At 45.5% G+C, this 14,040-nt stretch overlaps 1 long non-coding RNA gene across 1 annotated transcript; it reads right to left on the reverse strand.

Annotated features, from left to right (window-relative positions):
• Nucleotides 1–481: 481 nt before the first annotated feature.
• On the reverse strand, nt 482–13,169 carry LOC109022680. The gene is made up of 4 exons (XR_002001821.2): nt 12,978–13,169; nt 12,730–12,771; nt 11,625–11,733; nt 482–2,457 (listed from the first exon to the last, which is right to left on the reverse strand). It is a non-coding gene; the product is annotated as an uncharacterized LOC109022680 (long non-coding RNA).
• Nucleotides 13,170–14,040: the final 871 nt, after the last annotated feature.

Raw genomic sequence — 14,040 nt, forward strand, 5'->3', positions numbered from 1 at the left:
TTGCTCCAAGTCCTCCAGCTCTAATTGACTCTCATTTCCATTGTAACCTTTCCTGCTGACATGAAGCATCACCTCCCCTTAGAAATTTCTTCCATACACAGGTACTCCAAGACCTCAGTAAGTCGTGTCCTAACCCCTTGGATCAGCTGAACCAGGAGGGTTACTCATGATAATATATTCACTCCTGACTGCACATGCAAGGATATTTCTGCCCTGTAATGAGCAGCAGTTACCACAGGTCAGCTGAGGTTCAGGAAATGTCCACACAAATGCCCTTCTCTCAGAGCTAACACAGGATTATCTCTAAGACACAGCTCAGGAACAGCGATAAACTCATTTGTATTCTTTTCCTTTCGTCTAATTGCTTTGGAGAGAATAATTCATGAATGAAACGCCCAACTCTAGAAGTGTTAAATGCATTGAGACAGCATCCCAAGTACATTTAAATAAAATAATATTTACCCATAAGAAAACACAGTGCTGATTTAAACAGAGTTTTTAATGATTAAATGGTAAAAATCGTGTTACCAGTTTGAAAACACAGAACAGAACTCACTTTAGGGAAATACATTTTCATTTCTATAAATGAAAGGTTGGGAGAATATTCTTCATCAATGATACATGAGCAATATAATGTTCTATCCCTCTATTCTACCCGAGAGATCATGTTAATCCTTTTGATTTATGCACAGCTCCTTAACTAATACTGTAACAAATGGTATTGACAATTAAACTCACTTCTGCAAGAAATTCATTGTATTTGCAGCACCCACAGTAAGAAATGCCTTCACGGTTCTGACAGGAGATCTAAATAAAATTAAAGAGCTAGGAACAAAGGCTGTAGAAAAATCAGAAAGGCATAGCTGATAAGGGAATGTGACTTGCTTATTGGGGGGATTTTGTATATATCTAAGGCAGTACATTGTACAAAAAAAAAAGGAGTGTTGGTGTTCTTCAATTTAAACACATAAATCTTCAATTTTTGTTTCCCAATGCAGACCTGCCTGAAATACTGACCATCATACAGCACTGGCTTTGAAAAGGCTGGCAAAGACCCGAATCAATTTAATCTTATTAAAATACAGAGCATTTTAAAGATATTATCCCCAGTGGCTTACTGATGGCTCAATTGCTGCTACAATCTATGCAAAGGCTTCGAGTAATGAAACTCTATTAGTTCCTGCCTTGTCTCTCCTTTTCAAAATGGTTTCAGAGGCTACTGCTATCACTGGCTCATCAGTGCTTAAAGGAAATACTTTCAGAAGCAGAACTAGAAATGTCTCCTCTTGCATTACCAGTATGTAATTAGGGGAAAGCTGCATTCCTTTCAGCTGTACACACACAGTCACACAAAGCGTTTTCTAGAAATGGACTTAACTAGGGTCAGACAGCAGCAATCAGCAATAACTCACTCTGGAGCATTCAAAGGAATTAATACTGATTACAGGTTATTTAGTCATTCTGAAAATAAAAAAAAAAAAAACTAAACAAAAAAACCCAACAAAACAAATCAAGAAAAACCCCCACTCTTGTTGGAAACAGGCACCTGGCACAGCAGAGAGCTGCCAGCCTGCCACAAAGCGCTGGCGATTACACCCTGCAGAGCCTGTGCAGCAAATCCATGGAATCAGCAATAGCTCAGGATGAGGCACCAGCCCAGAATCAAGCTCCTGCCACTTAAAAAACCGACCTATGATTATTCTCAGGCAACAGTGCCCAAAGCAGCCTAAGGTTTGATTACTAAAAGAACATTATGTCACACAACTGAGCGATGATAATTATAATGGTCACGAGTTTCCAGGGCTATGGCAACTTCCTGCTGAGCGAGGTGCTTTGGGAAGAGGGAAAATATAGACTATATCATAATAAATGAACTCCTCTCCTGCTTGGGGAGTGCAGGAAAGGGAGAGGAGCCTGTGCTGTGCTCTACAGCTGCCATTCCCTTGGTCTGGTGACGCTGAGCACACACAGGGCAGCAGCTCAGCAAGCACAATCAGCTGTGGAAATTGTCAGCTCACAGGGTTTTGAAGTGTCCCCCAGGCAAGCTACCTCATGATGAAGCCACACTTGCTCTCAGCTGAACTCACAGCCCCACACCATGGGGCCAGCAGCAGCTCCAAGTGAAACCCATGGCAGCAGTTTGGCTTTCTAAAGGGATTTCTCCAGTTGTTCTTCAACAAGCACTAAGCAATTTGTGTTCATACCCTGTTATTTATTAAAGTTGTCTCTAGAAGGAGGAGGATTCAATGCCTGCTTCAAATCAGTCCCCCCAGAAATGCTTATTTTCACACATAATGGAAATAGAGGATTCCCACTGCCAGGAGGGCAAGGCTCAAGTCAGATTAATCCCTTATGAAATCAGCCTGTGAGGTGATGAAAGAGCAGGAGTTTTTCTGAGAAAAGGTGGGGATTCCCAGCCCAGTTGTCATCTTTCTGCTCCATGGAAGAGTTTTTAGTCTGCAAAGGAGAGGAACAGTTCAGCACACAAACAGCACAACAAGGAACAGTGGGGTTAGAACTAGATAATTTTTAAGGTCCTTTCTGACACAAACCATTCTGTGATTTTTTGATTCCATACTCGTTCCCAGCACATCATGACATTGCCTGAAAAACTTGCAAAGCAAGGTTGCATTACAGAAAATGTTCATATTTTAGTGAAAGCAAATGTCAGGGTTCACAAATGAAGAGTTGCCCACATTTTTTCAGTCCTTCACTTTTGTTTTGGAAGGGCTGGGATGTTGCAGAAGGCATGTTCCTGTTTCTAAAGATTGCTACCTGTCCAGCTGAGATGCAAATCAAAATTAAAAAGGATTTTCAGCCAAAATTAAAAGTATTTTAAGCCACCCATGGGACTTCTCCCTTTGACTTTCCTCAGAGTTCAATAGTCAGGAGAGATAACAAAAATGGACAGAGAAACTGGGGAGATATTTTATCAGGAAAAGTAAGCACAAGCAACATATGGTTGGGAATTAGATGGTCTGAGGTGTGAAAAATGTGTCTGTGAAGCTAAGAACATCTGTGCTGGGGTCCACTGATCAGCCTGGAGGATGTAACACTTCCAAGTGAGGGGGAATGGCAGGAAATTAAGTCCAGAGAGTTTCCTGGCCACACCACTGTCACCTCCACACACAGAGAATGACCTGACCCAGATGTGAGCAGTCACCTTGGGACTAAGGAATGAGTTACCAGTGATACACAGTGTCAGGAAAAGGTAAAGGCATACCTGTGACTTGTGAGACTTAAAAAAAAAAATAAGAGGGTTGGGAGGAAATAAAGATTATGGTGCTTCAGGTGGAAATATGCTTTGTGGAGCTTCAGAAAAAGGGCTCTTTCTTTATGAGGGCTGCAATCTGCTCATCTCCACATATTCCTGAAGCCTTAACCCAACTTCTTTGCTGATTTTCATTTGCATCTCAAGGTCAGAGTCAGCTTGTTCAAGTCCTCTGCTGCCACACACGCCCACAGGGTGATTCTGCAGCCAGAGCTCTGACTGCTTTACAGTCCCTAGAAAGATGTAGATCATTCCCTATTTTATCTCTGTGAGACTGGGGCAGGTTCTGCTGAGAGGAAATCTTCAGAAGACTCTGCTTAGTGTCATAGGAAAGTTGCAGCATCCTGGACTGGGGATGGCCCTTGGTGATCTCCACTGTGTGAGCAGTCCCTGGTTATTCCTCCTCTCTGCTGCCCCATGGGCAAGACCCTGCACTCCTGACACTGCTTTTGCTACTGAAGAGTGCTTGAGAAAACAAGCTTTTGGGTGTCCCAGACCTCCCAGCTCCCAGTCCCATGCCTTCCACAAAAATCTGGACTTTCCAGATGCGTCGTGAAGCTGCTGCAACATCCTTTTGCAAGACAAGCTCACAAACTCAGATCTGAGGCACATCAAGGAATCACCCTGCACAGATGCCTCTTTCCAAATACCTGCTGCTATCGTCCAAGTCTTTCAACTGAGTCCAGCGTCCTCCTGGTGATTACCCAAGGCTTTGTTAGACATGCAAATGAGACACTCATCTGGGATCTTCTTAGATGAGGACTTTGGGATGCGCTGCTGCCTTGCAGTGACAATGAGAGACTTTTTTGCTCATGCTGGAAACTTGCTGAGTGTGCATGGGAGAGCAAGCACTCAGAAAGCAAGGTTTTGAGGAGCTGACAGCATTCCCAGCTGACAGCACACCAGCTTGCCGTGGAGTGAGGAGCAGGCAGGCAGCCAGCAGGGATTGCTGCCTCCTGTGCTCATCTGCACCTTCCTTTCATCCTGCAGCCTCACTTGCCCTCCTGGACAAAGCCACAGGCTTCAGTCTGAGCCTGCCTGCCTGTTTAATCATTATTTGTGTCACTCTGACCTCCTAAAAGGGCCTTTGGACACAGATACAGCCCAGAGTAAGGAAGTGCAGTCACTGTTTAGAATCAGCATCCAACACACCAGCAGTATCTCAAACACTGAATTATGCCAACACTCCTGCTAAGAACTAGTTTTCCAGGTAATTGCTGATAAATGTTGGCATTTTGAAACACACTCCCTGATGGATTATTGCAATCAAATTATGGGCATGGCACTGTTTAGTAGCATTTATCAGGTGCTGCTGTTTTAAATAGTTTAAACATTATCAGTGAATGAAGTGACTGATTATTAGGTAATAGTCTGGACACACTAAATAATCACTCTCCCTATATTATTCATTCCCCTGCACCAGTATTTTGTGATTCTAAAACATTTTGTTTTAGGATAAAGAAATGGGAAAAGCAGGGATCAAGAGAAGTGAGCGGGATAGCAAAGGAGGAGTGAGAGCTCAGCATAACTCAAGTAACTGGCAGATCAAAGTCTGCTAGTTCCATCCTGAAGTGAACTTTTGCAAAACAGATTCCTGGGCTAGAACCTTCTCAAGGGCAAACAGCTCTGGAGAATCCACTGACCTGACAGCTGCCAAGGAGATGCAACTCTGGCCCGAGTTGATGAGAGATCCTGAAATCCCAGTTCTGTATGGGCAGCAAGAGCCACACACCCAGCAGCTCATTTCATCCCCCAAAGTGGCACAGTCTGGTCAGCACGGTGCTGTAATTCATTGTTAGTGGGGAATAATGAACCTTTCTTGATGACAGCCCTATTCTGCTCATTCAAGGGCCATTGTCACCACCCCACAGTGCAGCATCTCCCTGCTCCAAAAGACCAAGATTGAAATGCCTACACTTAGGAAATCCAGGATGAGCTCCCCTATAGTGCATTTGAGCATTATTTCCACATGCTGCTGTGTTTTACTAAGCCCTTCTGCTCATTTCCAGGAGGATCCCACGGGGTTTAGGAATTAGCCTGGGGCATGGGAAAGTTGAGCTTCATTCCTTGATCTGCCACAGAAACCCCAAGTGCCACTGGGCATATCACTCACACCTCCACTTGGGTCTCCTAACTGTAAAATAGGGATAGGAACCCTGTGAGGGTGTTGGCAAGAAGATAAAACATATGAACCATCTGGGAGGTGCTGCGATGCTGTGATAAGAGGGGCCACGCAAGAAACTTAGATAAACAGTTTCAAAACTCTCAGCTTTTCGGTGCTTTCTCTTCCACACTCGGCATGCTCTGTGATTTCACACAGCCAGCTTCAGTCCTGTTTGCTCAAGAGCTTCCTGAGCACTGGAGGCTTCCAGCCCAAATCACAGTTTGCCTTCCCTCAAACTGCAAAAGGTCGTGATCTTCCCAGTTTGCAGCCCCTGTTTTCAAGGGGGTGAGCAGAAATCTCCAGAGTGCTTTGGCACCCACTTTGGGTTTACACTTTGAGCAGGAGGACATCTGTGTGTTTCCCAGTTGGATTTCACTGACCACAACGTTCACCCTCAGAGCACACCACCAAGTCAAGCCTCCTCCAGAAATGTTACATCTCAATGACTGCAAGCTCTGGTTTGCCCATCAGCACTCCAGATTTAGGAGCATGAGTATTAAATATAAATCATCCCCCAAAAGCCCAGGAAAAACACCCCAGTCCTGTAAATACTTTCTAGGATCAGCAGTTGGAGCCTCCATAGAAGAACTATGAGGTGACATGAAGTCACTGCAGAGAGATGTAAACAACCCATGAAAAAAACATTACATTTCAAAAGATAGGGCACTTCTAAGGCCACAGCATTCTAAACAAAATTATCTGATGCCAGCACTGTTTATTTGCTGTCTGAGGTCTCACATGTAGGGCAGCCACAGCTTATCAGAGAAGAGTTGTCACCCATTTAGGGAAAAGCTCTAAGCTAACAAATTCTTGTGCTCTGGAGATACCAACCACATGTGAGGATGGGGCTGACCATATTCATTTTCCACTTGGGGGAACAGTACCAGCACCACTCCCACCTTCCTCAGGATTAATGCCAATCAAACTGCACAGGGTAGGAAGAGATGAGCCTGGCAGGATCCTGACATCAGTATTCCAGCTGTATCCAATGCACTTATATATATACAGCTAAACACTTAATAGATCCAGCAACTTCAAAGCAACACATTACCTGCTGAATTAACCCCCACTTCCACCCTATTAGAGGATGCTTAACAGAGTAAGAAGCTTTCAGAGATTCATTTGTCATGCACACTGGGATGCACTGCAGAAAAAAAAAATCCAGCAAGAAAATGGTGTGAAACCATTGTGCGAAATGGTATTTTTTCAATGTCTGAAATAACTTTGCTGATGGGTCAGTGTCGTTCTGATGACATGAAATATCCTTCTGGCCCTTTGAAAACCTGTGAATTACAGTTAAATGAGTCCCTAATAGCTTGTTGCTTGACATTAACTACAGAATTGTGTTGACACACAAAGAGTGGAAGAGTCAACTCATGTTGTGTTGCTCAGCATTTGCCCTGTGCCAGCCGGGAGCATGCTCAGATTATTCAGTCTAAGTAGTTACAAAAGCAGCAGAAGTCGGGAGAAAAGGCTCCCGTGAAATTTGGCACCGTTCCAGCTCACCAGCTAAATGATTCCATTTGATATTCAAAACAGGCAGGTGGAAAATTATCCAGAGACACACCATCATGTTCTGCCTGAACGAATGCAAGAGGGACTCAAATACCACTTTGGACAGCAAGTCAATTGAAATCTAAGTGTTTTCCTATCGATCCTCCGTTTTTCCCTGGAAAATGCACATGCTGTTTTTCTGTGGAAGAGACCTGTGTGTCTGAGAGCTTGGAAGGAGGTGTTAATTTAGGTTTTCCTCCTCACTCAGTGGGATTCAAAGGGTGTCCAGCTTGTTTTGCCATGCCAGCCTTTCATTTTATTCCACCTGGCCTCCTGTGCAAATAAAATCACCCGGTGGGTTTGCAAGGTATGCTCACAACAGTGTTTTATAGCTAATTACCCCAGGAGCCATGGTGATGCTAAGCAGAGCATGCTCAGAGCTGCGTCTCACCTGACATCCAAAAAACAAACTCGCATTACAAACCCTGATCCTAGAGGACACCTCCTCCTGAGGCAAGATGGGTTTTCCTCAGTACATCCAAGGCTGCCCTTGCATGGAGTGACCTCCAGACCCAACACAGCCCCGGCCTCACAGGCTGGGAATCGTGACAGTGCTTCTGACACTGCAGTGTCCATTAGAAAGATGCATTAGGCTTTATTGTAAACAAACAGGCTGGGGTACAAGGAGCCGTATTTCAATTACTTGAGCCCTAATGCCAAACTTGCTCTGTTTCAGAAGCAAGATAATACAGCACTGACAAAGTATATTATCCTTGCTTTTCAGTAGCCACAGATAAGTATCACTATGTCACTGTGAAAAAATGCGCTCAATTATCCTATGTTGTTATTACTTAATCTGTGTTTCAAAAAAAAAAGCTTTAGACTGAGAAGATGTTAGATAAAGGGTAAGTATTGCAGATAAAGGCATTGCTTCACTGAATATATGCTGTAAAAGCATGAGCTGTGGTTCCACACATTTAAATGAAGCAGGCTCCTCTCAGCACGTTCCAGTACTTGCAGAGTCACAGCCACGACTGGCTGCTTGCACAAGAAGGTGGTTTTGGAGCCCTGAGAGCAAAATGCAGAGGTAGGCTGGGGAAGGAGCCTGGTCCATGTCAGGGAGAACCTTTTCAAAGACTTCCAGAAGGCCTGGCATGAATCTCCTCCCCAGCTCATGGAGACTGGATCCCTGCTGAGGTCTGTCCTGGCACCACATGTACCACCAAGCTGGAAATGGCACAACAGGAGGGGATGAGCCTGAGGCTTTCTCAAATGAACAAAGGAGCTTTATTCAGAAGACCCTGGCCACCAGATTCTCCTTCTCTACAGTCACCAGAGAGAGGTAGCAGGACTCTGGATACCCATGTTTGGATTCCATCTGCAGCCCTGTGTCAGTGCTGTGCACTTTAATGGTCCCAGAAAATGAGTCCAGCACACTGAATTGACGACAAATTGATTGAAACCAGATGTTGTGAAAAAAGCCTTTTCCAAGTTCAATGGCACATGAATGGTCTCAGCTTGCCCCCAGATAATCTGACTTCTGTGTTCCAGTCTGCCACAATAAACTAATTGGGAGGTTAATATTTTGTCTCTGCTCTGTGATCTCCTTGGGGAAAGGAGCTTTTTAATTGCATACACAGCCCATGACCTGATAGGCTCTAAATCTCACTGGGTGATGGGCAAAGTTATAGTGGGACCTCAGCTGAACACCCTGAGCTCATGTTACTGTCTGGATTAGCAAAACTCCAGACTATTACACCGTCTGTAGTCTTCAGGCATTGCTGGGAGTTTGGTTTCCCCACTGAGCTAAGCTCTTTTTTGGCATAGTCAAAAGAAGACAAACAAAACACCGCAGGTACAAAGGCACAGGAGGAAAAGCAGCATCAAGCTGTTGTTTGGCCAAGCCAGCAGATGCACAGTGGCAATATTGGCTTTGTAGGAGAGCAGAGGTGGCCAGAGCCTGCACGCCCAGGTCTCACCACTTTGCAGACCTCATCATAACAGATATATTTACACTGGATACGCCTCATTAACACACCCTGCCAGACCCAAGCTTGCACTCTTCAGCCTGCACACACAGAGCAAGACCACAGTTTGGTCAGCTTGTGCTCCCCAAGGCAGATAAAAATGACCTCAAAAGCCAAGCTTGATTCATGGACTGCTGTCAGAGGGTCCCTGGGAGGATGAGTGATTGATCCTGTTTACCTTTGGCACAGGAGGCATTTAACATCAGGTTGGGAGAAGCTTTGTAGTTGTTATTCTAATGGGCTTCAAGACAGAACTATTTGTTTTGGAGCGTGATAAGACTTTTCAGACCATTGGCTCCCTGGCAAGGCTCTGAAAGTCTATCACAGCACTAAACATGCTCTGCAGAGCATATATATAACCTGTCCCTGTTATATTTCCTTGTCAAAATTACAAAAAGCCCAACAAATCCTGCAGCGTGCAGCTCTCATCTCTTCCAAAAACTGGGGGAAGAAGCCTGCAGCTGAGGTATGGCAGAGAAAAGGTTGAGAGCAGACTCTCCTGGTGACTAATGCAGCCGAGATAAGCATCTAGATGCTCGCTAAAACATACAGTATCACACGCAGATTAAAGGCTCCTTCCGAGATTTTGCAAGCAGCCAGTACCTCCTACCCAGCCATCTGCCCAGAGAGGGCCTCTTGTCAACCAATCCATTTCCCCCAGTGCCACAGGCTGGGTGATACCGATCTCTGCTGTGTTTTCTTACGAGAGCTTTGATGTACAATCTCCTCGCAGCGGCATCCCCCTTTAGGGAACAAAGCCCTGCTCTAGCCAGGCTCCTCACCAGTTGTCCAGGTATTAGGTTCTTCCTTCCAGCTTCGGGGCAGCCCTGTCACTAACCTTTTCCACTGACCTTTTGCAGGGAACCTTCTGCTCCTGGCCATCTGTGTCCTCCCCCTTTTCTTTTAAAGCATTCACCTGAGCATTTGCAGTAAGCAATTACACACACACACACACTGGTTTGCATCAGTCACAAAAGCTGTGAGCCTCCAATTAACCACCTCATGCCTTTTAATGATACAGCGCTGAACAAGGAAGAGAATTAGAGGGAACATCCTCAGAAGTGGTTTGCAGGAGGACAGAGCCGTCTTTATTATTGTTTGTATGAGGGTAGCACCTAGGAAACTCAGCTAGAGGCTGTGAAAACAAATGGAGAACTTGGGGAATTAATTTAATATGGAGAATTTATAGTCTACAGGACAAGACGGAGTAGGTGGATGAGGTGTAGCTCAATGAGAACACAATGATTTTCTAAGGATCAGAACAACCTGTCAGCATCCTCTACTCATCAGTGCCAAGTTCCTGTGTCCTCCCTCCTCCACACCACTTCAAGAGTGTGAGGGAGAGCTCTTGAAGCTGGCAGAGGGCTCAGAAGCAGAGGCAAGTGTGCCTTTGACTCCCAAAGCCCCACGCTGGAAGCACAGGGCAATGCCTTGTCTCTGTCTTCAAAAGATATCTGGAGATACTGCACCTGCTCAGAAGGTTTCAGGCAAAACAGCATTTCAGAGGAATTCACCAATTCAGCAAAATCTCAGCAAGGTGAGTCAATTTTGCCCAGGTTCCCATGAAACTTGCACAGGGCTCCAAACATCAGAAACTTGCTGAGTTTCCTGCCTGGTCACCCATCTGGTTCCTCCACCATTCAGGTTTCCAGGGCCCTGGGGCAGCCTGCTGCCAAATAGGCTGCTCAGCAAGAGGGGATTTCACTGCTCCACACTTCTCAGCTTGGGATGTCCCAGACATTAGACCATCTCAGGCAGGAACCACCAGAGCATCCACAGATGAAGAGCCCATGAAACCCAGCAGAGAGGCTGAGAGATCCATGGATCAGCTCTTGAAACAACCCACAGTTCAAGCTCTTGCACTATTCCCTTCTGCAGAATTTCTACCTGGTTGTGTTCTGCTCTACTTTGGCAGGAATTTAGCCTAATTTCATCAAAACTAAACTTTTCCCAAACCATGATCTCCTGTTTAAGCCCCTTCCTAGCAGACACCCTCTCAGGACAGCTCATTTTCCTCTCAACAGCAGCCTCTGCACATCAGTCCAGTTCCAGCTGCTCTCAGGTCAGGGGCAGAGAGTTGTACATCCTGTACAGCTCAGCAGGAACATTGCAGGCATATACAAATCAGCCAAGTCTAAATTATCTGCTCTGGAAGACAGATGATATGAACAACCTTACAGTCCCACGAGCTCGCCGTGGGAGGAGAATGAGGTAAAATCTCTGTATTTATCCATCTAGTGGAAATATTTGATCTGCCTGAGGACAGCACACCTGATATTGTGACTACAGTGTCATGGGGTTCAGAACAGTTCAGCAAACTCAGACAAAGGAAATGGGGAGGAAAAGAAGAGATTCACTTGGAAAAATCACTGCCTAAATGACATTTATCCTGTGATCTGCTAAAAAATGTGGGGAGCAGATTCTGGAAAGATTGAGATGGAGCAATACCAAAACAAAAGGGACTGAAAGATGCTTAAAGTGTCTTGTTTTGCTTCAGGTAACACCGAACATTTCTCACTGCTCATGGACCAAGTGACAGCAGCAGCGGCCACTGTGCACAGGCACCTTTACTTACCCTGTCCAGCCACCAACAGGCTCCACTGGGAACCTAAATTTATCTGTACTATGAGAAACATGCTTCTGGAAGCCTGTTGTTCCCAAGACATACCTGCAATGTGTCGAACAAGCACCGAGGCTCCTCCTTGGGACGCAGCCGGACGTGCTGTGAAAGCTGAGAGCTCCCAAGCACGCTGTGGGGAAGTTCTCCTGGGAAACATCTGTGGGAGACACCAACACCAGCTGAAGGGTTATGTGGGGCTTGAGCAACAAACCATCTGTCAGGACCTGCCTATTAGGATGTTTACTCACAAAACTGGCCTTTTCACTGGTGCTCCAGTTTCTGAAAGGAGCCCTGCCCACCAGGAAAACAGCCTCAGAATCAATCAACAGGAACAGGAGTGGACCCAGCAGCCAGAGGAATCAGTTTCTAGCACAGGGACACTTTGACCATTTTGCCATCTCTCCTAGCTGTGGATCAGTAAATTATTTGGGTTTTTAGATCAATGCCAGTGAGGATCTTTTGGCAGGACAAAAGGCCTTTTGTTTCCTTGCCCCACACAAATCCATTAACTCTGCTGTACAGTAAGGAGGGTGATTTATTATTTTCACTTGCTGTGTTTCCTGTCCATATTATGATGCTTGTGTTGAGTAGCTAATAAAGGGTGGGAACACAACAGAATAAAAACACAGTTTTTCACTTGCCGTTTTTTTTGCTGTTAAATATGAAATTAATTGTTCATTTCTTATTTCTGTAATGAATAATTACCATGTTCATGAGCCCAAGCAACTTACCCAGGGTGGCAGTGGGAATCTGCAATGGGCCCAGGGGAAGACACATGCTCTGAATCAAATGTCAGTGGCTCAGCAATAAAAGCCTTTCTCAGAGCTGAGTCTATCCTTCAAAGGAAGCAAGCCTCACCGTGGATCAACACAGGAAAAAGAAAGCAGCAGGGACCACAGCAGAGATCCCTATCTCCCTGGCAGGGAAGGGGAGGGGAAGGAAAGGCAGCTTGTCATTTAACAGCAATAATAAACACTTCTGAGTGTGCTTCCTCCTCTCCCTGCATGAGCATCTTCACCCTAAGCCCTGATGGGTTTCAGGTGGGATCAGTCAGATCCAAACCTCTCAATCCTGATATTCCTGTCAGAGAAAAATACTTTGGGGATTGTGCAGCTCTAGGGTTGCTGCAGGGTGTCCCACAGTGATGTGTTACCTCGATGTGTTTGTTGTCCCATACAAACTGCTCAGAAGACACCTGTAAAGAAACATGGATATGTTGCAGATGAGAAGAGGATCACATCTCTTCCTTCCAAGCAACTGAGCATCAAGGAAAACACTCTTGTGAAGTGTTTGACAGGAGAAACAAGCCAGAACTTCACTTTCATTCAGCACTCAGGCTTTAATGCCAAGCCACAGTTTATTTCACAAGGAAGGAAAAAAAGCAGTAAAGGAAACACTTACCAGGATGAGCACGCTGTCTGCTGTGGCCTGGGGGCAGGAAGGTGGCTTAAGCAAAGGCAGGGATCAGGAAATCCAGGTCAGTGCTGCCCTTGACCTCCCTGCCCACCAGGAGGGATGGCTGCTGGCCTGGTGCAGCTCCTGTGGCTCCTGCCATGGCCTCTGCAGGCTGCTCCAACAGGATTTACAGACCTCTCTCTTATCAAACCTGAAGGGTTCTGTCTCCCACTCCTTTCCCAGCCCTTGCCCTGCACTGGGAGATAAAGAGAATGATGCAGCACTGAGGACTGACCTCCTGTCTAGAACGAGGAGACCATCCCCATGATTCTGCTTTCCATGACTCTGGATTTTTAACAAACACCTACTCTTTCCTGAGCTCACCTTCCCGAGAGAAGATTCAGGAAATCGTGTCAGTCAAGAGTCCAGGAAAGAAAACAGTAATGTGATACTGGTCTAACCCACAGAAACACTGGGAATGTCTCCTTTTACAGAGGGCCCTTCCAAAAGGAAACCAACCCACTGTAAATAATGTGTCTGGGACAAGAAGGCAAACCTCTAACCATTCCCTTGCTTCCACTGCTTGCTCAGTTAAACTGCATCTTTCCTTTGAAGCCAGGCAAAGTTACCCTCTCTGCTTTCTAGTTCTGTTCTCTAGCCCAGGGATCCTGCTCTTTTGCTAATCTAATGCCTGAAACTGGGATTAAAGTTGGATTAGCCAAGCAGATGAATGAGTGGTGCTTCAGGCCCTCCACATTTGGTGTTTGTGCCTGCCTCATTTTCCCAGCTCTACCTGGGCATCCAAGGGAAGGGAAGGGAGTGGATACAAAAAGGGTCATTCTGTCACTTCCCAAGTGCCGTTCCCAGGGTTTACACAAAGTCCTGCTACTGATACAGAGCACAAAGCACATTTATTCATATAACTGAAGTGTTTTTAGCTCTGTGTCCTCAAATACAACAAAATTAATTTCTTCCTTTAAAAGCCCTCCTTGCTATTACTGCTTAAATGAAGGACTCAAGGTACTGCTTCTCCTGAATTCAAATTAACATTTTGAATCCAGTTTCACCT

Source organism: Parus major, chromosome 5, assembly GCF_001522545.3.
Source record: "Parus major isolate Abel chromosome 5, Parus_major1.1, whole genome shotgun sequence".
NCBI classification, from domain to species: Eukaryota; Metazoa; Chordata; class Aves; order Passeriformes; family Paridae; genus Parus; species Parus major.